General features: G+C 35.3%; 1 protein-coding gene across 3 annotated transcripts in view; it reads right to left on the bottom strand.

The window, feature by feature from the left end:
• Positions 1 to 27058, bottom strand: part of LRFN5 (leucine rich repeat and fibronectin type III domain containing 5) — a 286079-nt gene that overhangs the window by 165329 nt on the left and 93692 nt on the right. The window lies entirely within an intron of this gene.

A 27058-nucleotide genomic window follows, 5' to 3' on the forward strand; every position in this document is an offset into this window, starting at 1 on the left:
AAAAGGAAAACATTGCAACGTAGTGACATAAAAACATGTAAAAATATAAAACTCATTAGTAAAAATAAGTCGAGTAAAACTCAGAACATTTTATACTGTAATAATGTTGACAAAATAAATATTTACATGATAGTTTAAAGGGAGAACTATTAAAAACTACAGTTACGAAAATGTGCTAAGTAACACAAACTATAAACGATAAGCATGTGTTATCAAAAACACTTTTTAAATTGTCAGGGGAAGTGGAGCATTTTTTTGTAAGTGATCAAAGTTAAGTTATTATTAGCTTGAAATAATCTGTCAATACGTTTTATGTAAGCATTATTGTAACCACAAGCAAAACCCTTACTAGACACACAAAAGATAAACAGAAATAATTCCAAGCATACCACTACAGAAATTCATCAAAATGCAGACAGCAAGAAAGCAAGAGAGAAACAAATGATCTACAAACTAACCAGAATATAATGAACAAATGGCCTAAGTAAGTTCTTACCTATCATCAATTACTTTGAATGTAAATGAATTTAATTCCACAATTGAAAGACATGAAGAAGCTGAATGGATTTAAAAAAAAAAAAAAAAAAAAAAGACAAGACTCCATTGTATACTACCTATAAGAGGCTTACTTCAACTCTTTGCACACAGAGAGACTGAGAACGATAGAATGGAAAAAAGGTATTCCATGCAAATAGAAACAAAAGATAGCAGGGGTAGCTAAGTAGCTATAATTATATAAGATAAAGTAGACTTTAAGTTGAAAACTATAAAAAAGAAAATGATGTCATTATAAAACAATAAAAGGTCAATTCATCAATAAGTTATAGCAAATGTAAATATACACACACACACACACACACACACACACACACATACATATATATACCCAGGCTGGGCATGGTGGCTCACGCCTGTAATCCCAGTAGTTTGGGAGGCTGAGGTGGCAGATCACCAGAGGTCAGGAGTTCAAGATTAGCCTGGCAACATGGTGAAACCCCATCTCTACTAAAAATATAAAATTGGTGTGCACCCGTAATCCCAGCTACTCAGAAGGCTGAGGCAGGAGAATTGCTTGAACCCAGGAGGCAGAGGTTGCAGTGAGCTGAGATCATGCCATTGCACCCCAGCCTGGGCAACAAGAGTGAAACTCCATCACACACACACACACACACACACACTATATATATGTGTGTGTGTGTGTATATATATATGTGTCTGTCTGTGTGTGTGTGTGTGTATATATATATATACACATGAGCACATCAGAGGACCTGAATATATAAAGCAAATATTAACATAACTGAAGAAAGAGATCTGCAATACAACAATAAGAGAATACTTCAATACCCACTTTCAACATTGGGCAGTTTATGTAGATAAAAAATCAATAAGGAACTATTGGCCATAAATCAATAATTTTTCTCTATATATCAATATATTTAATTGTGTAGGAAACAAAATTTAGAGTTACTAATCAGACTTACAATATTAGCTTTTAGAGTAATTGCTTTTTAATGTATTCATCACTAAATCATGGAGAAATCAAAAAGTGGAGTTACAAATATTATTTAAAGTAATATGACTTTTACAATTTCCCACATACTTACCATTACTGAGATCTTTACTTATTCTTTTTTAAATATCTATACTTTAAGTTCTAGGGTACATGTCCACAACGTGCAGGTGTGTTACATATGTACACATGTGCCATGTTGGTGTGCTGCACCCATTGACTCGTCATTTACATTAGGTATATCTCCTAATGCTATCCCTCCCCCTACCCGCACTCCACAACAGGCCCCGGTGTGTGATATTCCCCTTCTTGTGTCCAAGTGTTCTCATTGTTCAATTCCCACCTATGAGTGAGAACATGCGGTGTTTGGTTTTCTGTCCTTGCAATAGTTTGCTGAGAATGATGGTTTCCAGCTTTATCCATGTCCCTAAAAGGACATGAAATCATCCTTTTTTATGGCTACATAGAATTCCATGTTGTATATGTACCACATTTTCTTAATCCAGTCTATCATTGATGGGCATTTGGGTTGGTTCCAAGTCTTTGCTATTGTGAATAGTGCCACAATAAACACACGTGTGCATGTGTCTTTATAGCAGCATGATTTATAATCCTTTGGGTATATACCCAGTAATGGAATGACTGGGTCAAATGGCATTTCTAGTTCTAGATCCTTGAGGAATTGCCACACTGTCTTTCACAATGGTTGAATTAGTTTACAGTCCCACCAGCAGTGTAAAAGTGTTCCTATTTCTCCATATCCTCTCCAACACCTGTTGTTTCCTGACTTTTTAATGATCGCCATTCTAACTAGTATGAGATGTTATCTCATTGTGGTTTTGATTTGCATCTCTCTGATGGTGAGTGATGATGAGCATTTTTTTCATGTGTCTGTTGGCTGCATAAATGTCTTATTCTGAGAAGTGTCTGTTCATATCCTCACCCACTTTTTGATGGGGTTGTTTGTTTCTTTCTTGTAAATTTGCTTAAGTTCTTTGTAGGTTCTGGATATTAGCCCTTTGTCAGATGGGTAAATTGCAAAAAATTTCTCCCATTCTGTAGGCTGTCTGTTCACTCTGATGGTCATTTCTTTTGCTGTGCAGAAGCTCTTTAGTTTAATCAGATCCCATTTGTCAATTTTGGCTTTTGTTGCCATTAATTTTGGTGTTTTACACATGAAGTCCCTGCCCATGCCTATGTCCTCAGTAGATTGCCTAGCTTTTCTTCTAGAGTTTTTATGGTTTTAGATCTAACATTTAAGCCTTTAATCCATCTTGAATTAATTTTTGTATAAGGTGTAAGCAAAGGATCCAGTTTCAGCTTTCTACGTATGGCTAACCAGTTTTCCCAGCACCATTTATTAAACAGGGAATCCTTTCCCCATTTCTTGTTTTTGTAAGGTTTGTCAAAGATCAGATGGTTGTAGATGTGTGGTATTATTTCTGAGGGCTCTGTTCTGTTCCCTTGGTCTGTATCTCTGTTTTGGTACCAGTACCATTCTGTTTTGTTTACTGTAGCCTTATAGTATAGTTTGAAGTCAGTAGTGTGATGACTCCAGCTTTGTTCTTTTGGCTTAGGATTGTCTTGGCAATGTGGGCTCTTTTTTTGGTTCCATATGAACTTTAAAGTAGTGTTTTCCAATTCTGTGAAGAAAGTCATTGGTAGCTTGATGGGGATGGCATTGAATCTATAAATTACCTTGGGCTGTATGGCCATTTTCACGATATTGATTCTTCCTATCCATGAGCATGGAATGTTCTTCCATTTGTCTGTGTCCTTCTTTATTTTGTTGAGCAGTGGTTTGTAGTTCTCCTTGAAGAGGTCCTTCACATCCCTTATACACTGGATTCCTAGGTATTTTATTCTCTTTGAAGCAATTGTGAATGGGAGTTCACTCATGATTTGGCTTTCTGTTTGGCTGTTATTGGTGTATAGGAATGTTTGTGATTTTTGCACATTGATTTTGTATCCTGAGACTTTGCTGAAGTTGCTTATCAGCTTAAGGAGATTTGGGGCTGAGACGATGGGGTTTTCTAAATATACAATCAGGTCATCTGCAAATAGGGACAATTTGAAATTCCTGGACACATACACCCTCCTAAGATTAAACCAGAAAGAAGTTGTATCCCTGAATAGACCAATAACAGGCTCTGAAATTGAGGCAATAATTAATAGCCTATCATCCAAAAAAAGTCCAGGACCAGACAGATTCACAGCCGAATTCTACCAGAGGTACAAGGAGGAGATGGTACCATTCCTTCTGAAACTATTCCAATATGTAGAAAAAGAGGGAATCCTCCCTAACTCATTTTATGATGCCAGCATCATCCTGATACCAAAGCCTGGCAGAGAAACAATAAAAAAAGAGAATTTTAGACCAATATCCCTGATGAACATCGATGCAAAAATCCTCAATAAAATACTGGCAAACCGAATCCAGCAGCCATCAAAAAGCTTATCCACCACCATCAACTGGGCTTCATCCCTGGGATACAAGGCTGGTCCAACATACAAAAATCAATAAACGTAATATCACATAAACAGAACCAAAGACAAAAACCACATGATTATCTCAATAGATGCAGAAAAGGCTTTTGACAAAATATAACAGTCCTTCATGCTAATAACTCTCAATAAATTAGGTATTGATGGGACGTATCTCAAAATAATAAGAGCCATTTATGACAAACCCACAGCCAATATCACACTGAATGGACAAAAACTGGAAGCATTCCCTTTGAAAACTGGCACAAGACAGGGATGCCCTCTCCCACCACTCCTATTCAACATAGTGTTGGAAGTTCTGGCCAGGACAATCAGGCAGGAGAAAGAAATAATGGGTATTCAAATAGGAAAAAAAAATCTTTATTTATTCTTACCGATTGAGAGCTACTGTTTGATGTCTTCTTATTTCAATCTGCAGAACTCTCCTTAATATTTCTTTTAAGGCAGGTCTAGTGGTAATAACTACTTTCAGCTTTTGTTTATCTGGGATTCTTTTACTTTCTCTGTCATTTTTGGAGACCAGTTTTGTTAAATACAGGATTCTTGGTTGATATATTTTTAAATCTTCTTTTAGCACTGAACATATCAACTCATCGCTTTGTGGTCTCCAAAGTTACTTATTAGTATCCTTTGCATATGATGAGCAGGCTTCTCCCATTCTGCTTCCAAATTTGTCTTTAAACAGTTTAATTACATAATGTATTTAGGTGTGGTTATCTTTGATTTCATCCCATGTGGAGTTCTCTGAGATTCTTAGATGCTTATATTTTATGTCTTTCACCAAATCTGGAAAGCCTTCAGTCATTAAATCTTCAAACATTCTCTCTGCTCCTTTGTAACTCTCTTTTTTAGGACTATAAAATGTGTATGTTGGTTTCCTTGATGACATACCAATGGTCCCATAAGTTCTGTTTACTTCTCTTCAATCTGTTTTTTTTTTAAACTTTATTTTCCTAAGACTATAATTTTTATATTCTATCTTCAAGTTTGCTGATTCTTTCTCCAGCCTGATGAAATCTTTCTATAAAATCCTCTAGTGATTTTTTTTCTTTTCTTGCACGTTTTAGCTATACTTTTTGTTTCTCCTTAGGTTTTCTATAAATTTATTGATTTTCTACTTTGTTCACACATAATTGTGTTGACTTTTCAATGTGTTACTTTAATTCTTTTAGTATTTTAATACAGATATTTTAATTTTTTTGTCTAGTAGATCCACCATCGAAAACTGTTTCTGTTGGTTTTTTTTTCTTTAAATGTCTCATCTTTTCATGTCTCCTTTTATGTTTATACATTTTGTTGAAAACTATACATCTGAATCCAATATTATAATAACCCTAGAATATTAGATCATCCCTTTCCTGCAGTGTTTGTTTTTGTTTTCATTTTTTATGTTTTGATTGCTGTAGGCTGTCTCTGTTACAGAGCTGGCCTGAAATGTAAACTTAAGGTGTTTTCATGTCTTATTTAAGCCTGTAACTTCCCCTTGGCAAGTGTGGTTACTTCTTAATTTACCTAATATATGTGTTTTTTAAAAAAATATTTTAGTAACAATGTCTGTCTCTGAAAATGAGACAAAGGCAAAAATAAAAGCAGGAACAAGGCACCAGCCTCTTAAATCCGCTTGAAGTCACCTGAGCCAGAAGGAGAAGGACTTACAACAATGGGGGTTGGAGTAACAATAATGGCCACTGCCTCTTTATAATCATCAAAATCAGCAACCAATGATCAGAGCACAGATCCTGATATTTGAGAGTCATTTTTGCACATTCTGGCTCCCCAAGTTGTGTGCATGCTGCCCCAGGAACATGTACACAGCTGGCTGCCCTGGAACTGGGTGCAAGGGATGGGTAGATGAACAGGAAGATCAAAATTAACTACAATTTACTGTCTAATCCTTCTTTCAGAAGATTCAAGACTTCAATAGGCTTCAGAGTTTCAGTGTAGTTATATCAGACATATTCTGAAAGTAAAATTGTTGTCTGGATGAGGAGACAGATTTCTGGTGCTTCCCACTATGTCATCATTCCAGAATCACCTGCTAAAATACATACTTTAAAAAATGACTTCAACTCTCTAATTATACTTGCAAATCTTCAAGCAAACTTGCCTTTTGGATATGTGAGGCATCTGCACGGCCAATTTGGAATATCCTTATTCCTCTTCTTTGCCTAGCTAACTCCTTCTTATCATGTAAATTTAGCTCAAATATCTGAAGGGGATAAGGAAGGGAAAACATTAAGAATGGATTACATGATCAAATTTATTTTTTTTTCAAATATTTTTCTGGCTAATGATTGCCAAAATTGAAGCAGAGAAATCAGTTAGGGGATGATTTCCATAGTGTAGGGTAAAGATGACAATTTTAGAGTAGAATGGTGGAAGTAGCAAGAATGGAACTCCATACAAATCTGTCTGATGCAAGACTGCATAATAAATATACGAGAAAGAGGGACATTTTAAAATTTAATTTTATCATTTATTAGCTTTAGGATTATTAGAAAGTCATTTTACCTAAGCATCAACTATTTCATCTCACATATTTTACTTGAAAATTAAATAAGATAGTATCAGTGAAGAGTTAGCACAAGAGACTGAATAACACAGAAGGTAGCCAATAACAGGATCTACCTTTGAAAATATCAAATCTGGTTAATTTTGTGACAAATTTAAAAAGAGAGAGAGAGACAGCATTTCAGATACTGTATGTGAAAAAAATATCCCCTAAATTCATATGATCTGAAAATATAATATAAATAGAAACCCAAATGATTTAGATAATTTCAACCAAAGGCAAAAGGAAAATAGAGTGACGGAGACCTACAGTTGGTGTGTGATGAGACTTTGGTCCTAGACTCAGTTATCTCACACTGTTTTGTTGTTGTTGTCATTGTCCATGGGGAAAATTAATTAACATTGCATCATTAAACATCTTAGATATTAAGAGTCTTGAAATATATAATTACAAAATTTCCTTTTGTTTTTAAAAATGAACATCTAGATGCCAAAAGTTCATTTGGTATAGACCACTCCATTGGGTACTACCCATCAAATGAGCAGATGAGAATCTTTCATTCAATTAACATATACAGGCATAAATTAAGACATTACCAATGATCAGAGAAAGGAAAGCAACTTCAAATTCTCTATTTTTTTTTTAAACTATCATCTTTTGTTAACAAAACCATACCATTTGGTGGTTTTATTTTAATAAAATCATACAGATATATAGATATATATTCTATTAGACATATGTATAATGGCAAATTAAAGGACTGAAAAGAACCAAGGTTCTAAAACAGAAAAATGGTTATGTAAAATAGAAATGACTTGGACACTATATAGTCATTAAAAATGAACATTTTATAATGTGTGTTAACATACAAAACTGGCATTATCTATGCCTTTTTTGTAACCACTCTAAACATCAAGTTGACACTCAAACTACATTTCCTGTGAAAATCCTTTCTGGACTCATAAGTATGGTTTGTAAATCACATTTTAGGCTCCCTGAAATATAAAACAATATGCATCTTCTTGCAAGTCCATTATATTCTATATCTAGCAAAGTGCATTGCCACTAAAGTGTTTGAAATTTAGCAACATTACATATTATCAAAGACTAGAAAAGAATAGAGACATGGTTGTTTTGTTCAATATTTACTGAAGTGGTGATAAATGATAAGAACTTTTATTTATTTTTAAATAGTACAATTTTGTTAGTACTTCATATCATCTTTGTAATACAAGGTGAAAATTAGAAGACAGCCATTTAAAAGCAGTCTATTTTTGTCTATGGTTTTATTTGCATCTGTAATGAGATAATAAATAACTGATAATTTGCAATAAACATTTTCATCTTTATTTATGAATAGAAAAACAATTGCTATTTTAAAATACCAGAAACAGAATTTTGGACAAACATGTACAGACTATATACAGAACATTACTTCTCACGTCTTAAGTTGCAGTTTATATATGATTTGGTTTCCACAATTAAAACGTTTAATACTAATACTTCCAGTAAACTATCTCTTTAAATAAATTATTCTTCACCTAATTGACAACAAAGTGTTGCTTTCTTAAGTTTTCTCCTAATAATCATGTATATTTTAAAATATTTAAAACTCCAAAACCATTGCCAAATATTTGAATTTTTTAAATGAATATTATACTTACAGAATACACTAACTTGAACATATTTATTTTAAAAGAGGGGTGCAAATATAAAAACACAAAACTTCAACTTTTTAAAATCATGCCTTCCATAGAACTACTTAAGATATCAAAATGTGTACAAGAAAGAATATATCAAAATATGTGCAAGAATTATTTTTAAAAGATTTGAAATTACAAAAGCATTGTCACTCAAAATAATATATTCTTTCCTGTATATAATAGGAAACTACTGTTGATAAAAATGAGGATAGGTAATTCTACAATGTTGTATTACTCTGCTTGTGTTACTATAAAAGAATACCTGAGACGTAAATTTATACAGAAACTTATAATTTATAAAGAAAAGAGGTTTAATTGTCTCATGGTTCTACAGGGAATACGGGTAGTGTGGTGCTGGCATCTGCTTCTATTGCAGGCTTCCGGAAGCTTATCGTCATGATGGAAGGTGAAGTGGGGAGGAGGGATGTCATATGGCAAGAGTGGGAGCAAGAGAGAGAAATAAGGGAGGTGCTACATTCTTTTAAATAACCAACTCTTGTGTGAGCAAACTGGACAATAACTTATCCATCACCACGGCAATGGTGCTAAGCCATTCACAAGGGATCTGCCCCCTAAACCAACCACCTCCCACAAAGCTCCACCTCCAACACTGGGAATCACATTTCAACATGAGATTTGGAGAGGACAAATGTTCAAACCACATCAGATGGTGTGACTGAATGATTGATTAATTGCAAAAACTGAGCTTATTATTGGAAACCTTGGTTCTGAGTTTCGAAACACAATTCAGATTTATTTTTAAAAGATGCCATCTGTGAATAAATAGTTCATGTATTGTGCTGAAGGGGAGTTTTTAAACAAAAATGGATGAATCTTTAAAATTGTTGGTTAGTGAATTCATTTCTAAAAAGGCTCACAAAAACAACATGCTTGATCAATTTTTGATGGAGCCATTAAAATTAAAGATGCCATTTTTGTCAAAGTGATAAAAATGTCTCTCATCTAAAATACTCAGACACTCAACTGAGTTAAGAACATTAGAACCAAGAGACTCATAAAATGTTTTGGCTTCAAGATAGAAGGCAGCTATAAAATTTGGAATCTTTCCCATTCTTATGTGGTAGACTTGATGGATTCTCTTAATGATAAAGAATTAGGAGAGAAAGTTAGACGTATTGAATAGATTCTAATCTTAATTACAAAAGAAATCTGAGAGTTAATTAAAGGATTTACAAACATTTACAAAGATTATGCAGTATCTTTCCCTCTTGTTTTATTAAAAGATAGATAGAGGATGGTTTCAATTTGCTTCATTTTTCATATTTGAAAGACTTCTGTCATTTTTGAAATGGAAAGACAAAGATGAGTTTTTTGTTGTTTTTTTTTTTTCCTTGAGAGTCTTTGGACTCATTAAGATGATCTATCTATAGGGGGCTCAGACACATAAACATTTTTGCTGAGCAATTATATTTAGTCTTTTCTTCTCTGGATTATAGATTTTTTTTTAAGTTGTTAGTAACTCTCAAAGAGATAGTTATAGCCTACTTTATTTGTGTTTTCTTCAAACAGAAGCAACACCAACTAAATTTGTTTGCATGTGCTTTTAGTGATTGCTGACCCGGCAAGTTTATCCAATAAATATGACTAATGGAAGATTGCCCAAAGTGAAATACAGCCCTTTAGATTTTAGAAAACCTCCCCACACAGGAGTGACATTGCCAAATCATTACCAGAATTTTCCCACTGAATGAGCAGAGACCTGAAAACAAGCATGGGTGTGTGTTAATGCAGTGTCATGAAAAAAAAGCAGAAACAAAATTTTTCCCATCTGCAACTGACCTCTCTGGAGAATTTATACTCAAGTGTGAGAAGGCATTTGCATTTGAGATTATTTAGCAATCTAGTAATCCCGTACTACTCCCATTTTCATGTACTAATCAATACTCACCTAACTTTCATAGTTGGAATATTTTATAAATGCAGAAAATAAAAGTATTTTGGCTCAAAGTCACATATACAGCCAAAGGTATTGCCAGAACTAAGATCCATACATTTCAGACTCCAGTTCAAATGTTTTGTTGAAATTGTTTCTATTTATTTGTTTTCATTATTACTCTTACTATTTTGTATTATACATGCTGCTTGATGATTTTGACTATTTTATTTTTAAAATATATTTACTTTATTTTAGAGACAGGGTCTCATTCTTTCATCTATGTTGGAGTGAAGTGGCAGAATCATACCTGATGGCAGCCTCAAACCCTTAGGCTCAAGCAATCCTCCCTGCTCAGCCTCCTGAGTAGCTAGGACTACACATGTGTACCACCATGACTGGCTAATTTTTTTATTGAATTTATTTATTTTTTTTTAGAGATCAGGTTTTTGCTTTGCTGCCCAGGCTGGTCTCGAACTCCTGGGATCAAGCAAGCATCCTGCCTCTGCCTCCCAAAGTGTTAAGATTACAACTGTGAGCCACAAGGCCTGGCTGATTGACTGTTTTACCTCAATTGCTGATTTGATGTTTATAAAGCACTGCTTTTTAATACTGTCATTTAAGATAGTTACCAGTAAATAGTTCACTGTTTTAACTTACAAAAGACTTTTAAATTAGTTTCCAACATTAAGATTATATTCTTCCACACATATGTGAAGTCATTACCCTCAAATAAATGATTAGTATAAAGTTTTGTCACTGTGAAAGGTCAATGGTGCTTCCATCTTCAAATGGAAGTGTCTTGCCTATGTCTAAGCACTGACTAAATCACATAGTGCACAGGTTTCATAAGACACCAAGATGTTATGACCTCATTTTGCAACAAAATTCACATTACGGGTAAGAAACAAAAAATAACTGGTAAAGAAACTGAAAGTAAATATTTTTACATAAAATGTTAATATACACATACAATTACAGCCTTTTGTCTGTTTACACTCTTACTATAGTCCTATATTGCTCTGGCGAGCATTATGTTGATTTAGTCTTTTTACTAAATATCTATCAACGATCTATTAAAATATAACCATTATACTAAATATGTATGTGTACACAGTGCAGCAGTTTAACTATAATGAATAATGTGCTTTATACTTTTGAAACACCTGTAACAGAGAAAATGGTGTTTCAAAGTGACAGATTTCTGTGGTGACCATTAAAAAGTCAAACAAGAAGAAAATACATGAACCATTATTTTGTTCATGGAGTAGGTATGACTAAGTAGAGCAGACTACTGTCCATATGCGTTTTCAGAGGCACACTGGTCTTTAGTCTCAGCATCATAATGCCCCTATGGAAATTCGGGCATTATAAACATTATTTTACTTTAGTTATTATTTGTAGAATGTCCTGAAAGGATGCATGGCTGTTAATTCCTCTGATGCAGTTTAGCAAGAGTTACCTTTCACACAGTATATTTTTTATTTAACAAAGATTAAGTTCCACCAAAGTATAACTTAGGAAAGTTTTAATTGACACAAATTGGAAGGGAAAAACGAAAGCAGTTTATAGGAAAGGCGAGCAATGATGAAAGTTCCCTGGAACCCTCTGAACAACAAGGTTTACCAGAAAGCTTAATTAGGGCATAATGAAAAAATAATAATTGAGGGAACAAAGACAATGTATCATACTTTTGAGCTCCAAATAGGAACAGTTCTACAGTCAATAGTAAGCCAACCTACTTAAGTAATGTGATCCTTTTTCATCCAATTAATGTGTTATGACCATCAATCATACTTGATACTATACGCTTAGGTTTCTGAGAGCAATCATTTATAATAACTAGGAAAAATACTACCAAAAAAATAACTGATGAGAAATTTAAACCAAATGAATCATAATTTCCTATTTAGGAGATAAGAGGTAAACACTTTGAACAGTAACATTTTCCAACATGTGATTTTTTTTTTTTTACCTTAGTATAAGAGAAAGCAAATAAATAAAATATTGGAGAGTTAAAAGTAAATACTGGTTACCCCAGAAGAGAGCATGTCTTCTGCATTCAGGAATTTCTATATACTATGAAACAGATATACACACCCTGGAAGATCTTAAAAGACTTCATGAAGTAAAGCAATCTGGTTCAGTGGAGACTTAGAAATATTATTTGATCAGAAGCACTCTGGAATAATTACACATATGTGGCCATTGACAGTTATTCTGGCAAATATTTACCAACTCCAAACAAACATATTTGGTTGAGGGTACAAGATATATAAATTAAAGAAATGTTCTCTCCCCAAAAATATGGTACAACAACTATGGAATTAAGAATGACTTCTGGCTTATCATTTTCAGACAGATGCCATCGGGGCAGTGGGCAATAGCCAATAAGGGTTAAAAGAGACAGGAAGCTATCTCTCTAGACCTGATCTAACTACCACATGACACACAGAAATAAAACTTGTGAATCAAGATGCAGTGAAATGTCAACCATCTCCAAACAGCAGATGAAGCCTGCAAGCAAATGTGAAGCAGAAAACATGAGAGCTAAAGCAAGGATTCCAAAGTCAGCTAGCCCCTGTTCTTATCCTGAGTCCTCATCTTAATGGCAATGTCACCGAAGGATGATAGCAACATTTTTAAGCCTCAAGTTTGCCACACCTAAAATGTGAATCCTGACTCTAGGCACCTTGTTAAAGTAGTAATAAGCATAAATAAGAGAATTAATGTAAGGCATTGGGCCAATAACTTCATCTCTAGTACTAGACTCCTATTTACTTAGAAGCAAGAAAGGGAAAATACATAGCCCCAAGGAAAATATCCCAGTGGTTTTTCACTTCAATAGGGCCAATAAAAGCAACAATTCAGCTCTGTTACAAAAAGGAAAATCTGATAAAATGGATAAAAAATAAGGGAATATAGTCCTTCAAAATCATCAAGACTTTTGAAAGGTAGTAATTGGTTACTAAAGTTTGAAATAGAAAGCTCAAAGAATAGGACAAACAAATGAGACTTGTATTATGGCTGTGAGACAAAGATGAATGAAGAACCGACATGATTCTCACAAGGGGGGTTGATGCGTAAAGATGTAAACATGTAAAGATGAAAATTAATAATTATCACATACAATAATTTTCTAAGTTATTACATGCTATATTAGTCATAACACATTATTGAAAATATGTAACCTTATTATATTACACAAAGATAAAAATAACTACACTGGCCATTTTGCCACTTAAATCAACCATAACTTAATATGGCCTTGTAGTTTTAATTAATATAAATTCATTCATATGAGCTTATGAACATTGTTTTTAAATCTCAAATGCAAATTATTTCAGTCTTCATTGCAGCATTTTAGAATATATTTTAGCTAAAGGTACTGGATAATTGGTAATGACATATAAATATCTTTTTTTTTTTTTTTTTTTTTGAGACGGAGTCTCACGCTGTTGCCCAGGCTGGAGTGCAGTGGCGCGATCTCGGCTCACTGCAAGCTCCGCCTCCCGGGTTCCCGCCATTCTCCTGCCTCAGCCTCCTGAGTAGCTGGGACTACAGGCGCCCGCCACCGCGCCCGGCTAATTTTTTGTATTTTTAGTAGAGACGGGGTTTCACTGTGGTCTCGATCTCCTGACCTTGTGATCCGCCCGCCTCGGCCTCCCAAAGTGCTGGGATTACAGGCTTGAGCCACCGCGCCCGGCCGACATATAAATATCTTAATATGTTTCAAAGATTTTTAGTTTGTAAATTTGTTGGTCTGAAAAAATCCTTGTGCTCTCAATGTAAATGGTTCTTTCAATCACTCTAACTGTGACAAATTACGGGTGCATTCCAATGTTTCAAAGTAGTTTTTTTTCCAAGATGGAATATTAGGGGCTTTTAGCATGCCACTTGAAAATAGCAAAATAATGTAAAAAGATCAACTCCGTTAGCTGTATTTTGAGAAAGAAAATGAGAATCTACTGGAATCATGAAAGACACTCCAGATCTAAAGGAGGAGAAGAGGTGGGCAGACAGATGCCATGACAGCATTTGGTTGATAAAAGTGAGTGTAGCCCCAGTACATGAGAGAGGCACAGAACCTCCTTTTGTGACTCATCTTTTCACAGGGAATTCTAGGCCAAGGGAGAGCATTTCGTTTCTCCCCAGCCTTGGAGCTAACTTGGGGATAGGTTTAGAGACAGTGAGAGTGAAAGATACCATGAGAAACGTCAGGTGTTTACCCAGACCCACAGCCAAGAACAGGACACAACTTTTAATCCAGCTGTATACAAAGTCAGTCATTCTTTCGTGATATGGCATTATGATGGCACAGGTATTTCAGTTTCAGGCCAAGGACTAGAGTACTCACTCTGGAGTAGGGTAGGTGCCCTTCACACTCAGAATTGTGAAAAGCGGCTCAGTAGTAGGTGCTAGAATTGTGCTCCCCCTGGTCACAGGCCTGGGGAAGAAGGAGGAGAGCTGCTACAGCTCTGGTTTCTCCTGGGCAACGAGATTTGCAGCTAGAGTCAGCTTGGGGACCTGGAAACAGTCTGTGTGTGTCATTGCTGGACGCCCTAGCCTGCTCCCTAGAGAACCTGGTGCAGCAGGGTGCCCTCTGCTCCACTCCTGGGAAGATCATCAGGCATTTGGGACATCCGCTAACGTGAACTAGCAGCCTGAGCTGTCCCATCTTTCCTGTGCAGAAATCTTGGTGCAGGAAGACCCTGTCTTCCTCATACTTGGTCAGAGCTCTCCAGGCATTCTGAGCACCTACTTGCCTGGTTCAGCAGCCCAAGCCACACCACCCTTTCTGTGTAGAGATCCTGGTACAGGGGGGCCCTCTCCACTTTACACCTAAGCAGACATCCAGGCATTCTGAGCACCTGCTTGCCTGGCTCAGCAGCCTGAGCCACACCACCCTTTCTGTGCAGAGATCTTGGTACATGGAAGCCCTCTCCACTTCACATCCAAGCAGATTTCCAGGCATTAGGAGTACCCACCTACCTGGTTCAGCAGCCTGAGACACCCCACCCTTCTGGTGGAGCGACTGTGCTGCAGTGGGGTCTTCTACACCTACACCCCTGCAAATTTCCAGGTAACTGGAGCACTCACTCTCCTAGATTAAGAGTTGAGGTTATCCCCACATACTATGCAGAGAACTTGGAGCCAAGGAGGTTTCCCAGCTTCAAACCTAGGCACACTTCTGGGTGCTTGGTGGCTGTCCATTTGATTCTCCCTTGGTACTGGTGCTTGTGCCTGCCAGCAGGGAAACTGTAGGTGGACCTGCCCAACCTGGCCCCACCCATCTTGTCCCCCACCTCCCAAGGAATGAGCAGGGAGCACGGGACGTTGTGTATTCCATGAATCAGTCCATTGTCTGAGGGAACAGAGAGTTCCCAGTAAACTCAGCCACATTGGCCACATCTGGCACTTACCGATAAGAATCATCTACTGACTTATAGGATGAACTGCACAGTCCAATATAAAATCTGCTGAAATGCATAGGGCTATAGTGCCAAAGCAAAAAGACTCTTCCCAACGTTCTTTACAATCACACCCCGGAGTGGAGACAAAGGTAAAAGGGAAAGAGAAAGAAAAACAAAACAAAATATATTTTATTATAGGGAGAGAAAGAAAAAAATTCCCATATTAAAATGACTACAAAAATTAGAAGTTCTAGTGTCTCCAGATAATAAACCAGAACAAGAATTCTGGAACCATGAAAAATCTGAATGCAGTGACACAACCAATGGATTACACTAGCTCTCCAGTAATGGTCACTAACCAAAATGGAAACTCAGAAATGACAGATAAAGAATTCAAAAGCATGCATTGCAAAGAAACTCAAAGAGACTCAAGACAAGGTTAAAAATCAAAATGGAGAAACTTCTATATCAATCCAGGACATGAAGGAAGACACAAACACCTTAAAAAGAAATCAATCAGAATTTCTGAAATTGAAAAACTAGTTTAAAGAATTTCAAAATATAATTGAAACATTTATTAATAGACTGGACCAAATAGAAAAAAATAATTTCAGAGCTTGGAGCTGGTCCTTCAAACTAATCAAATTAGACAAAATTAAGAAAAAAATAATTTTAAAAAATGAACAAAGTCTTCAAAAATATAGAATTATGTAAAGCAACCAAACCTACAAAATATCGGCATTTTTGGAATCAAAGGAAAAAGTAAACAACTTGGAAAACATATTTGAGGGATTAATTCAAGAAAATTTCCCTAATCTAGCTAAAGAGGTAAACATCCACATACAAGAAACCCAGAGAAGAACTGTGAGAAACTGTACAAAATATACATCACCAAGGCACATAGTCACAAGACTGTCCGTGGCTAACCCTAAAGAAAAAATCTAAAAGGTAACTTGAGAAAAAGGCTAGATCACATACAAAGGAAATTCCATCATACTAACAGCAGATTTTTCTGCATAAATTTTATAAGCCAGAAGACATTGGAGGCCTTTTTTTCAGCATTCTTAAAGAAAATAAATTAAGACCCAGAATATCATATACCACTATCTAAGCTTCATAAAAAAGGAGATACAATTTTTTTTTCTAGTCAGGGAAGCACTAAGGAAATTCATTATCACTACACCAGCCTTAAAGAAGATTCTTAAGGGAGTTCTAAACATGGAAATGAAACAATGATACCTGCTACAACAAAAACCCACAAGTACATAGGCCACAGAGTCTATAAAGCAACAACACAATAGAAACTAAAAAGCAACAAGCTAGCAACTTCACAACAAGATTAAACCTCACATATCAATATTAACCTTGAATGTGAATGATCTAAATGCCCCACTGAACAGGCACAGAGTTGCGAGTTGGATTAAAAAGCGAGATTCATTCATCTGCTGTCTTTAAGAAACCCATCTCACACATAATGACAACCATAGGTTCAAAGTAAAGGGTTGGAGAAAGATCTATCACTCAAATGGGGGGAAAAAAAAAGAAGGAGTTGCTATTCTTATATCAGATAAAATAAACTTTAAACAATGATTTTATAAGGCCAAAGAAGAACATTACATAATGACAACGAGTTGAAATCAACAAGAGTACTTAACTATTCTAAGTACATATGCACTCACCATTGAAGCACCCAGGTTAATAAAACAACTACTTCTAGACCTATGAAAAGACATACACAGCCACACAATAATAGTAGGGCTTCAACACCCTACTGACAACATTAGATAGACTATTGATGCTGAAAACTAACAAAGGAATTCTGGACTTGAATACAACACTGACCAACTGTATCTAACAGAAATATATAGCACATTCCACTTATCAACCACAGAATATACATCCTTCTCATCTACACATAAAACATTCTCCAAGATCAACATTATGTTTACCCATAAAGCAAGTCTCAATAAATTAAAAAAGAAATCAAAATGACACCAACCACATTATCAGATCATAGTGGAATAAAAATATAAATCAATATATATAATGGTTTCCCCAAACCACATAAGCACATGGAAATTAAACAACTTGCTCCTGAATAACTTCCAAGTAAACAATGAAATTAAGGCAAAAACAAATATTTATTTGAAATATATGAAAACAGAGACACAACAAACCAAAATATATGAGATGCAGTGAAAGTAGTGTTAAGAGGAAAGTTTATACTTCTAAACACCTACATCAAAAAGTTAGAAAGATCTCAAATTAATTAATTTTCTAACCTAGCAATCACATTACTGGGTATATATCCAAAGGGAAATAAATCATTTTGCCGAAAAGACACATGCACTCTTATGTTCACTGCTGTTCTATTCACAATAGCAAAGACATGAAATCAACCTGGGTTCTTATCAACAGTGGACTGGATAAAGAAAATGTGGTACATATACATTATGGAATATTATGCAGCCATAAAAAATGAAATCATGTCCTTTGTGGCAACATGAATGGAGCTAGGTACCATTATCCTAAGTAAATTACACGCTCCACTTGCAAGTGGGAGCTAAACATTAGGTACTCATGGACATTAAGTAGTAATGATAGACATGGGGACTACTAGAATGGGGAAGGATAGATGAGGGAAAAACTAATGATTGAGTACAATACTCACTAGCTGCGTGACAGGATCATTCATATCCCAAACCTCAGCATCACAAAATATACCCATGTGACAAACCTGCACATGTACCCCTTGAATCTAAAATGAAAGTTAAAATTATTAGGTAAATCAATATACTCAGAGAAAAAGATCTGTATCTCTCTATATGGAGAGATAGTTCAGAGATTATATATATACATATGAGGAAAGTTTATAGCTCTGAACACCTACATCAAAAAGTCAGAAAGATCTCAAATTAATTAATTTTCTAACCTAGCAATCGCATTACTGGGTATATATCCAAAGGGAAATATATATATATTTCCATATATATATATGGAAAGTAAGTTTATATATGTATATACACACACACATACACACATACACATACATATATACACACACACATATCTCAAAATATATCAAAATTTGAATGTATATATCAAAATCCTAAAAGACGAAAAGAGTAAAATGATTTGAGAAATACTTATCTATGTCAGAAACAAGAAAGTGATTAGACAGAATGCAGTGAAGTTGCATTAGAGGTAATCTGAAGGTTATAAGATTATAAGTGTGATAAGTGTTGGCTAAGTAAAAACAGTAGTAAGAAATGAAGGTTGCTATGTGGTTGACTTGCAATAATAGCTATTGTAATAGGATAATTTCAACAACAATTTCTTAAAATATACATATGTATAACAGATATTAAAATACCACGCAATATGAGTATAAAAGGATGCTGTAGTCATCATTTTTGTATTTAAAATATATCATATATCTAAAACGTTATCAGTCTAAAATGAATAAACCACTTACTTAAAATCTACTACTCTTGCTAAAACGGAAAGCCTAAATGGAACAAATAAGATATCATATTTCATAAATAGATATATAAGCCCCTTTTCAATGATTTGAGTTCCCACAGCCAGGATGAGAGTAAAATAATGAACACATTCCTATACATGGGGGCTCTTTTTGTGTTTTGCATGATAATTAAAGACAAAGATTCTAATGACTGACAATTCTGGGATTTCAGAGAAAGGACAGTTCACAAAAGTCATGAACTACCCCGGATTTTTCTTTTCTGGTACTCTGTAATCCAGAGTGCTCAGCTTCCTCTTAATGCTGCATCCTCATGTGGTTGTACAATGGCTTCCTATCTTACAGTCACAAGAGGAAGCTACCATTGGCTTCCTCATTCCTATTTGCTGCAAGAGAGGTGGCAGATGCCTCCTTCTAACTATGAAAAATAAATTTTCATCCCTGTTAATTCCCCATACATAGGTACCTAGAAAGCAGTACCTATCACCAGTTTAATGTCAATCACTTAAGTATTTAAAGCTGAGTTTCTGAACAAATGGCTAACAACACAGGTGAGATTCAGCCTAGATTTAGTGTAGATGTATCAGGGCCGAGAGGTGGAGTTCCGGCCAATCACCTAAATAAAGATGCAGTCAGGAAGAGGTGAGATGTATTTGAGGGAACTGACTATGTTGTTTACTTCATCTAACACGGAGAGCTTTCCCATACGCATGTGGCATGAGAAACTAATTCAAAATATGTAAATTCTAAAAGTGAAGAATCTTATGTTTTAATTTAAAAACATAAACAATAGGTAAGTACATGTAAAATATAGGCTTAAAATGGTTATAATAACCAGAAGTTCCGCCTGTTAGTAGCTAAACAGATATTTCTCTGCCCTTTTTAATCCATGTCAAACAAATCAAAGCACAGGTACTTAATATGATGCTTAATTATATGGTTGGCTAATTTCAATAAGCTCAATTATCACTTGTACTGGTGATATTTTAAATTGCAAGACAGAGAAGTGTATATTCTACAATTACATCCAACAATCAAATTATTGTGAATCTATTTGTCAGGAATTTAAAAAATAGATGTGATATTTCCTTTTGACAGATGAAGAACCTAAGGCTTACAAACGTCAAGTAACTTCTTCAAGGTCACTTAGTTAATAAAAGAAGATGCCAAGAGCATAGCCAATTATTTTAATAGAATCCAGTTATTTTTCCACTACATGCATTACAATGTAGCTACATTTTATCTATGTATAACAAGATGCTAGGACACTTTCTGTCTTGATTTTGGAGACAAAAAGTCTCCAAAGGTTCTTAGCTTCACCTAAGCTAAGAACAATACAAAAAAATGAGAAGTATACTTATATTCCATAGTGAAGAGCTAGCCCATGGGTGTAAGATTTATAATATATATGGTCTAAAACCTGTCTAGTAGCTTTTGGCCTATCACCCTTTTCTAAAATAAATAAGAGGTTTGAGACTGAAGACACCAGGAAAAAGACTTTCCTTTTTGGGGAAATTTGTAGGACTCCTGAGATTGAGAGAATTTGCCTTTAGCAATGTTCACTAGAGTTATAAAGTATGTAAAATGTCAGCCTCAGGATTTGACACAATGTAGACACTCAATGATAAAAACTAGTGTAACCTTTAAGATGGGTCTGACCATAAGTTATAGAATACCCAATTTTAGCTGGCTTAAAACAGTAAGAAAAAGTATTGGTTAACAAAAGTGGAAGCTGTGGTGAGAATGGGCTTCAGCAAAGGTCAGAGAGACTCAGGAATTTCATCATGGATACAAGTTTTGTAACCCTCCTAAAGTGCACAGTTTCAGTTTTACTCTAAGGCTGGTGTCTCGCCATGTAGGTGGCAATTTAAAACTACTTGTTCTGGTGTTTACATCTAGCAAGACATGGAAAAATTTAGCTTTCATAGCTTTCATTTAAACACAAGAAATACTCTTTCCTCAATATGTTCAGTAAGTCTATCTTCAACATGCATTGATCCATCCAAGCCTACTCTAAGCCATTCCTGCGAGACTGAAAGATTAAATATGTTTTGCCTACAACAATTAGATGGGGTATAATAGAGGTTGAGTGTGGAGTTGGGAGGGCAACCACGATGTTTACAACTTCTAGGTAGAATCTTCACTATTTACATTCTTTTTTATTTATGAACACGGACAACTTAAAATGCTAACCTATAAGCTTAGATTCGTTAAAAGAAATTTTAAAATGATCATTGCTATCACGAGCCTGTGGGGTTTTTATAGTAGTAAAGGAGAACAGGATTTAGAAAATGCATTGGTTTGATGAAAAACAAAGGTTGAAAGACTCGATTAGAAAATAGAGCACAGAAAAGTAATTCCATCAGAACAAGGATTCCATAGTGGGCTCTGACTTGAAGGAGAGAAGACAGAAAGAAAATCAAACAAAACCAGAGTTCTATGATTTCAACGTCCCCTTCAAAATGCATGGTGAAATTTATTTGCTAATGTAACCATGTATTAGCACCCGTAGAGTGGTGTGCTGCTGAAAAGATACCTGAACATGTGGAAGCAACTTTGGAACTGGGTAACAGGCAGAGGTTGGAGCATTTTGGATGGCTCAGAAGATAGGAAAATATGGAAAAGTTTGACTTCCTAGAGACTTGTTGAATGGCTTTGCCCAAAATGCTGAAAGGGATATGGACAGTAAAGTCCAGGCTGAGGTGGTCTCAGATGGAGATAAGGATCTTGTTGGGAACTGGAATAAGGGTGACTCTTGCTATGTTTTAGCAAAGAGACTGGCAGCATTTTGCCCCTGCCCTAGATATCTGTGGAATTTTGAACTTGATAGAGACGATTTTGGGTATCTGGCAGAAGAAATTCTAATCAGCAAAGCAATGAAGAGGCGACTTGTGTGCTGTTAAAGGCAATCAGTTTTATAGGGGAAGCAGAGCATAAAAGTTCTGAAAAGTTGCAGCCTGACAATGCAATAAAAAATAAAATCTCATTTTCTGCGGAGAAATCCAAGCTGGCTGCAGAAATTTGCATAAGTAACAAGGAGCCCAATGTTAATCCCCAAGACAATGGAAAAAGTATCTCCAGGGCAATTCAGAGGTCTTCATGGCAGTCCCTCCTATCACAGGCCCAAAGGCTGAGGAGGAAAGAGTGGTTCTGGGGGCCAGTCCCAGGGTCCCCATGCTGTTTGCAGCCTACAGACTTGGTGTCCTGTGTACCAGCCCCTCCAGTTGTGATGGAAAGCGGCCAACACAGAGCTTGCACCATGGCTTCGTAGGGTTCAAGCCCCAAGCCTTGGCAGCTTCCACATGGTGTTGAGCCTGACAGTGCACAGAAGTCAAAAACTGGAGTTTGGGAACCTCCACCTAGATTTCAGAAGATGTATGGAAATGCCTGAATGCCCAGGTAGAAGTTTGCTGCAGGGGCAGGGCCCTCATGGAGAACCTCTGCTTGGGCAGTGTGAAAGGGAAATGTGGAGTCAGAGGTCCCACACAGAGTCCCTATTGGGGTACCACCTAGTAGAGCTATGAGAAGAGGGGCACTGTCTTCCAGACCCAAGAATGATAGATCCAGTGACAGCTTGCACCGTGCACCTGAGAAAGCCACAGACACTCAACGTCAGCCTGTGGAAGCAGCCAGGAGGAAGACTGTACCCTTCAAAGCAACAGCGGCATGCTCTTGTACTTCCCAACCTCCAGAAATATGAGCTGAATAAACTTATTTTCTCTATAAATTACCCACTCTGTGGTATTCTGTTATAGCAGCAGAAAATGAACAAAGGCACAGAGAAAACAAACTCCTTTGCCTCTGAAAAAAGTGTTCATCTGAAAATTAAATTTAATATGAGATACCACATGAGGTATTTTTGTTAAAGGAAGAGGTTTAAAAAGAACACAGAGGCAGAGTTGGAATTCTGACCTTTCATATGGAACCATAGAATAGTCTACATTATAAAACTAATTGAAACCTCTTCAAAATGTTACACATTCCACATCATTGGATCAAATGATAAAATTTTTGGTGACTCAATACAAAGGAATGATACAAGATCAAAAATAAAATAATGCCACAGATGTGGTCTTCCCTCTTTGATTTTTAAACAAATCATTTCAGGATGGTAATGCAGTGTCATGCATTAGAGAAAGCACTAGATTTTGAAGATGCTTTCTCTCCAATTTGTTTCAAATTTCTATGTTCATATTCCTTAATATACAAATTCCTTTAATTCATGGATATTTTACTCAGGGATATAAGGATCTTGGAAATCTGCCTGCTTCTGCACACCTTCAACCACCAATATTTTATAACCCTTTAACATTCCATGTTTTTGAAAGTTTGAGGACTATGTTGCCCAGAACTATTGAAATGAAACGTTCTAAAAAGTTGTAATGATTTTTCAGAACCTTTTTTTTCTTTTTTAGGACAGGGTCCAACGTTGTCACCCAAGTCGGAGTTCAGTGGTATGATTATGGCTCCCTACAGCCTCAACCTTCTGTGCTCAAGCGATACTCCTGCCTCAGTCTCCCAAGTAGCTGGGACTACAGATGTGCACCACTACTCCCAGCTAATTTCTGCATTATTTGTAGAGATGGGGTTTTGCCATGTGCTCAGGCTGGCCTTGAAATCCTGGACTCAAACAATTTGCCTGCCTTGGTCTCCCAAAATGCTGAGATTACAGGCATGAGCCACCATGTCCAGCTGATTTTTAGCATCTTTGACTAAAAAAATCTAAAATACCAATGTCCTCTACACATTAGAAAACAGATACACATCTGTCCAATTAAATTTGTTCTGAATATAGTAAATAAAACCTTACCAGCTCACTACAGCAAAAGGAAAAAAAATCCGACTTTGTCAACCATGTATAATTTTCAAGTAATAACGAACTATTATATAGTTCAGTAACAATTCTTGTATGATAATTATATGTCAAGTATTATATTTTGTGCTTTGGGGGTAAATAATAATATGTTGCTTCATCCAGGCAAAGCTCATGGTTTAATGTAAGTCCTTGAGGAGAAGCATGACCAAATTTATGTGGCCAGCCAAGAGAAAGAGAAAGAAGTAACCCCCTACATATCAACTAAAGAGGATGATAATTACGATTCTCAAGTCTCTGTTCCCTTGAATTCCATATCCCATCCACTTAAAGTAAGCACTTCTAAAAACCTTATGTTTTCCATTTCTTTTTTTCCTTAATTTATTGAGGTATAATTGCCATACAAAGGATACATATAATTAATGCCATTTCTCTTATGTAATTTAGTTTTGCATATTTATGCATGTAGTTATGTTTCATTTTAACTGCTGAATGGTATTCCCTTTTAAAAATACAACTCAATTTACATATTAATTGCTCTGACAGTGGGCATTTGATTGTAACCTGCTGCTGCTACAAGAAATACAGGCATGAACATTCTTCTTTTCTAACTCACATTAAGAAAAATTTCTCTTGAATTATTACATTCTTCCAACCGAAAATATAAAGTTATAAGGCATGAGCACACTCAACATTAAAAGACAATGACAAATTGTTTCGGGAAGAGATTGTATCAATTTACCTCTCATCAGCAGGCAAAATTATTAATGTTCTCTAAACACTCTAACTTGATTATAAATGATTAATAGTTTGCCAATATGGTAGATCTGAAATGGTATCTCACTTCATTCTAAATTTTTAATTTTCTGGTTACCAATAACATTGAAAGTACTTTTATAGGTTTATTGATCATTCTTCTTTCTTCTTCCAGCAAATATATCTTTATGCCTTTTGACTATTTTACACTGAGATTCTGGAGATTTTAGATTGTATATAGATGTTTTTGTATACCTCAACACTAATGATTTTATTTTATGTGTCACATATATCTTCAGTTTTATGTTAGTAAAGACAAGTTTACAGATTGTCTTTGTACTTTATGTACTTTATCAAATGTATGTTGAAAATCTTAATTGTACAAGAGTCTAATTTCTCAATATTGTTCTCCATGTTTTGCACACATTTTTCTTTACTATTTATTGTTAATGTGTTGCTTAAAATTTTCCCTTACGTTATGAAGACTCTCCCATTATTTACTTTGAAATTACTAACAGACTGTTTTGCACATTTAAGTATTTAGCTGGAATTGATTTGGGATTACTGTAGTCATTTTCAAATATTTTCACATGCATATTCAGTAGCTGGTTCTACAGTTTTCTTCATAATCCATTCTTTCCCACTAATCTGCAAAGACATTTCTATGATATATAGTTTTTATATTTGCACAGATTTGTTTGTAGACTCTCTTTTTTTTAATCAGACTCTTCCATGAATATCTCCTTGCTATTACCACACACTTTTATTTTCTTTTTATAAATTATATTTCTCTCTACATTTGTTTTATTTTATTTTTAAGGAAAATAATAATTATATATATTTGTGGAGTAAAATGTGATGCTGTGATATATCTATACATTGTACCAGATTAAATCAAGACAATTAACATATTCATCATCACACATCTTTTCTGGTGAAAAAATTTAGAATATATTATTTTAAACTTCAAAATGGGAAGAGCAACAAAAGTAGAAAGTTTGGGCATGAGATCAAATTTAAGCTGTTACTAGCATAAAATAGCCTGTTTTAAGATGTCTCACGCAAACTTCATAGTAATCACTTTCTCTTACTTGCTTAGGTTATATAAAAATTGTGGTGATATGGTAGAAGACCTAAACCTGTTCATTTAAAGATAGATAGATAGATAGATAGATAGATAGATAGATAGATAGATAGATAGATAATGTCTTGGCTCTTTTTGCTCCTTTCTCTTCTATATTAATTTTAGAATTGCCAAGTTATATAACAAAATCTACTATACTTTTGTTTGGAATGATATTTAATCTATGGATCAATTGTAGAAGAAGATATCTAGAAACAAAACTAACTCAAAATTCAAAACATTTCACCTTTTATTTTTTCTTTTTCATAGAGATGGGGTCTCACTATGTTGCCTAAGCTGGTCTCGAACTCCTGGCCTCAAATAATCCTCCTACCTCATCCTCCCAAAGTGCTGGGATTATAGGTGTAAGCCACTGTGCCTGGCCCAAAACCTTTTTTTAATGAAAATTATAAATCTTACAGAGTTTTTAATCTTGTCTTGAAAGACAATACTTTTTAAAAAGAGAGATATACCTGATCTGTTTATAAGACTATTTTGACATATGTTAGATTATCTCAAGCTGTCCCTCATGTCTTTCAGTCTCTCTTGCATATTCCCCGATACTACTTCCACTGCTTGTTGTATCATTTATTCAGTTCTCATCAACTTCAACAATTCTTTCTTCTATTGTGCCTAATCTGCTGTTGGATGTAATTTTAATAACAACATTATTTTTCATTTAATGAAGTGTCACTTAGCTCTTTTCCTAATCCTCATGGCAATTTTTCATAGTATACAATTCCTAGGCATCTTTTGGATTCATACATATGTGTGTATACACACACACTCACACACACATATACACATACCCTGGTTTTATATTCCAGAATTATCATTCCAAAATCTGAGAACAGGGAGAGTCTAATTCTGCTTACTTAGACTTCTGCTTGGTCTTATTGTCATAATGCCTTTTTTCTATATTTTTCAGATGTATTCCTGTGATTTTACATTAATAACAGTTTATCTACGAAATGGTATCTTCTTTTTAAGGAGGTTTTATTTAGAAAGAAACTGTGATTATTTCTGCAAGCTATCCACTAAGCGCTACAAACCTGGGACTACATTAAAAGTAATTTACAGCTTAACATTATTTGGAACAAGAAGTACAGAATATTCAGGTCCCAAATCTCTTCTATATGATGGGGAGATTTGAATTCTCAGGACATATATACATATGTCCTCTGTGTTGTTCTCTCCTTCTGTGTAGAACATTTTTCACATGTCTATGATTCAGGAAGATGTTACTCTCCAGGGTTGGCTTTATATAGGCAACTCCTATAAGACACTCATCTACATGTGCTCTGGCTTTGTACCCGGTCCTCTGCACCATATACCTATCAAACA

The sequence above is a fragment of the Macaca thibetana genome, chromosome 7, assembly GCF_024542745.1.
Source record: "Macaca thibetana thibetana isolate TM-01 chromosome 7, ASM2454274v1, whole genome shotgun sequence".
Classification (NCBI taxonomy): Eukaryota; Metazoa; Chordata; class Mammalia; order Primates; family Cercopithecidae; genus Macaca; species Macaca thibetana.